This window comes from Temnothorax longispinosus, unplaced genomic scaffold (genome assembly GCF_030848805.1).
Source record: "Temnothorax longispinosus isolate EJ_2023e unplaced genomic scaffold, Tlon_JGU_v1 HiC_scaffold_406, whole genome shotgun sequence".
Taxonomy (NCBI): domain Eukaryota; kingdom Metazoa; phylum Arthropoda; class Insecta; order Hymenoptera; family Formicidae; genus Temnothorax; species Temnothorax longispinosus.
The window spans coordinates 5,179-9,274 of NW_027270238.1; the positions used below are offsets into that span (position 1 = coordinate 5,179).

Consider the following 4,096-nt stretch of genomic DNA (forward strand, 5'->3'; position numbering starts at 1 on the left):
AGTTTCATTGGCTTAAACCAAAACTTGGACACAGTTCTTGCATCGTGGACACCGGGCATTATAATTATGGCTAAATCTTTGTTATGTGCAATGGCCTTAAGAAAAAGAGAGTGAGCGAGCGAGCGAGAGAGAGAGAGAGAGAGAGAGAGAGAGAGAGCTACAAAAAGAAGGAAAAAATGAAGAAAGGAAGAAAAGGAGAGATAAAGAGAAACCTTTCTTTATTAGTATTAGTTTAAAAAATATTTCCTTTCCTCCTCCTCCTCCTCCTCCTCCTTTTTTATACATAACGAGTCGAATATCTCGCGTTGTGGTATTGTCGCTTTTCCGCGTGTCTGATTAGCCGGTCGAAGGCGGTGATCGCGAGATCACGGCAAGTTCCGCGACTTCGCGCGTGTGTGACGTGTGATTGCTCGCGTCGTGTCGCAAGGTTAATCGTCCCATATCGTGTGTTCTATTTACACGGCTATCAACAGCAGCTATAAGCTACTCTCAGTTGGCAAAACTTCAGTAGTAAAAGCTGGCCATATTGTCCTCGGAATAGAGGCAGGAGCCAATTAAACAAAGAAGAAGAAGTCCCATATCGTATCGCGGGATATTGACATGATCTTTCATTAGTAAGTGCAATCGTTTAATTCCGAATTTCGGTTGTGTCACGAGCGTTATTTCTGTAGTAATTTACGATAATTAACTCGTTTACGTGGGATGAATTGTCATCAGTAACTCCACTTACGTGGAGGTTATTTATCATGTATGTTACAAAAGTAACGCTCGTGTAAACGTAGTTTACGTGACAAATAGTGCGTGTATATGTGTGTATGTGTGCGTGTGCGTGCGTGTGTGTGTGTGTGTGTGTGTGTGTGTGTGTGTGTGTGTGTGTGTGTGTGTAGAAGTGCGTAAGAAAACAGCTCCAAAAATTGCGACAGAAGTGCATAATATCTGTGATTGAATGAGTACTTACTGTACTCTTGCAGCAATCTGCTGTAAGAAGCTATTATGAAATTTTATACTATTTAGCCTCTTGTAGACTGTTGCAAGAGTACAATAAGTACTCGTTCAATCACAGATATTATGCACTTCTGTCGCAATTTTGGACTGTATTGTATTACCAAGATATGTGTAATGTAAATTTATAAGCCGTCTAAAATAGAAGATTTAAAAGAAGTGAGTATGAAATAGATAAATATTTTTGTTACAGAATATTGGAACGTATTATGGTAATAACGAAATAATAACGGAAGAAATGCAAAAGTTTGAAACGACGCTATATAAAATAGATAATTGTGTGTTGACACTGGTGGAACGTCTCGATGAGGAATTCATAAAGTTGCTGAAGGAATGTGATTTACACAGTAATGAATACGTGGTAATACTTGAAATTATGCGAAATATATTTGTAACATAAATATAAATAAAGTTATAATTAATTGATACATATATGGAGGGGTTGAAGTCATATTGGTGTAAGTCAATTTTTTTTATTACTTTTATTTCTTTCAACATATCTGCATGTGTAGACTGCATCTATAAACTTAACTCGATAGGTTAAAAAAAGTGACACTTATGGTTTTAACTTTATATATATATATATATATGTGTATGTATTATGGTGAAAGAGAGAGAGAAAGAGAGAGTGGGACAGTGGAAGAGTGTGAGGTAGGAGGGAGGGAGGGAGGGAGGAGAGGGAGAGAGAGAGAGAGAGGGAGGGAGAGAGTAGAGTGGGAGGGGAGGGAGGGGGGAGAGAGAGAAAGAGAGAAACTTTATCTTGAATAATATTGTGTAAAGAGATGTGCAATGTAAAATTTTTCTTATTTTAGATATATCGATAATTTAATGTTCGAGAAGATCTGATAGGACTAGCTATTGGTGCTTATGGTACAAATATTCAATAAGCGCGGAAAGTTGATGATATTACAAATATAGAGTTAGAAGAAAATTCATGTACATTTAAGATATATGGAGAGGTAATAATAAAAATTATTATCATCTTATATTATTTCGAAGAGTACTGTTTTATAAAAGTTTATTGACTGTTTTTTTTATCTAAAATGTATATATATATTTGTTGCATTATATTGGATTGGTATATAGAGCTTATCAGATTTCTTTCTCAATTACAGAATAAAGTTGTTAAGAAAGCTGATCTATGTTGAAATACAGCGAGGAGTCTATACAAGTCCCACGACTGTTAATAGGAAAAGTAATTGGGAACAATGGTTGCATTATCCAAGAGATTGTTGATAAAAGTTTCGTAGTAAGTATATTTTTATCATTAATTAAGAGAATATAGAGACTTAACCCTTAACATACACATTACCTGTTTGAGACATAAAATACACACTGGGTCATTTTGACCCAGCGCTACTTTGCGTAATTACCACAAACGGGGGATCGATTCTTTTTGGCTGAAATTAAAAGGGTGTATTCTTGCAACACTCAAAATAAATGTGAGATTGTTTGTGAAGGGTTATTAATAAAGCTTTATGGTTCAAAAATTGAAAATATGGTTTATAAACCAAAAAATTGTTTTTTACGAAATATTCAATAACTTTCTAAATTTTTAATATTTTTACGTGAAAATTTAACTGCATACTCTCTGGATTATATACTTTAAGGTAAAAATACGCGCGAAAGCTAACATTTCAAAAAATGACCCGTGATTTTCGGAACGTTTGACGCAGACGGCAGCCAGACACAGCCGGACGCCTGCTGACTTACAGCGACTGTACCACCATCTAGAGAGAGGTTAAAACTACCAAGAGACGACGCGACAGATCCCGATTTCAGCGTTTCAATGATAGATAATGCAAAACAATTTTTTACTGGGTCATTTTGACCCAGGGTGTATGTTAAGGGTTAAAAGAATAGAACGAGCTTATATTTTTATAGGATATTACTCTCAGAATTAATATCTCCCTCAGGTAGGAGGGTCTCTTCTATCTTCATTAACAGTGTTTAACAATATGACTGATGATATATTATCTATATATTATATAAATATAACAATTTTTATTTTCCGTTGATACAGTATGATTTTGTTTAAAAAAAAGTCACAAATTTAGATTTATCTAGATTACATGTAATACTTGTACTTTTGTAGTAATTTACGATAATTAACTCGTTTACGCGGGATGAATTATCATTAGTTACTACAGAACCCTGTTTACGTGGAGGATTATCATATAAGTTACAGAAGTAACGCATGCGTAAACGTAGTACGTGATAGATAGTGCGTGTGCGCGCATAGTATAATAGCAAAAACTCAGGTTTGAAACCTGCGCTGTTAACTTTATTTCTTATTTTTATTTTTTTTTAAATTATTTTATATATACTTGTAATATGTATTATTTATTATGTAAAAATAAAATAAGTTTATATTTAGATACATATATATCTTTTTAAATATTTGTTTGTATAAAATAATCTTGAAATAAATAAAATATTTTTATAGAGAAATATTTTTATAGAAATATTTTTCTTTCATTTTTAAAGATTTATACATTTTATTAAAAATATGTAAAATGCATTTAATTGCTGTTTTTTCAGCAGGGTACACATACTTTTTGTAGAACGTAACAGTAAGGTTTCGACCAATTGTGTTGTTCCATTTTTACTTCTACGGTTACAGATGACCGAATCAAGCAATGCAATTCCTTATTGTTATTTTCTACAAAGTGTGTGTCCTGTTTTAAGGTTTAAAAAGAGTTGTTCTTATAATTAAAATTCAAATATATTATTATCCACGTTAAAATATGACAATAATAAATGTGGTCCTGTTTTATTTTTACAATTTCTTGATTACTATGTAGATAAATCATTTCAGTCTTCGAAAAAGTCTTTCCTAAATATGTAAAGAATTATTTGTACCTATTTTTATTAAATTCTTATTATTTTTGACGAGAGTTATTACAGGTTATGTAACATTTTTGCTATGTCGCTTATGTATAAGAGAGAGACAAGAATATAATATCTTCAATAATTAATTACTCGACAACCAGGCGTACAATTGTCTTCAACTGTAACATGGACGACAGATATGTATAATCCCGTAGACGAATATCGTCTATAAATTTCAACTAATTCTTATCATATTGATTTA

The 4,096-nt window shown here is 32.7% G+C and overlaps 1 long non-coding RNA gene across 3 annotated transcripts; it reads left to right on the forward strand.

Annotated features, from left to right (window-relative positions):
- Window positions 1-220: 220 nt before the first annotated feature.
- Window positions 221-3,384, forward strand: LOC139824511 (uncharacterized). 3 transcript variants are annotated; one of them, XR_011735138.1, is made up of 5 exons: window positions 221-614; window positions 1,196-1,363; window positions 1,815-1,961; window positions 2,118-2,251; window positions 2,613-3,384. It is a non-coding gene; the product is annotated as an uncharacterized lncRNA (long non-coding RNA). The 3 variants fall into 3 exon arrangements; XR_011735139.1 differs by having other exon boundaries at window positions 2,919-3,384; XR_011735137.1 differs by having other exon boundaries at window positions 222-614; window positions 2,679-3,384.
- Window positions 3,385-4,096: the final 712 nt, after the last annotated feature.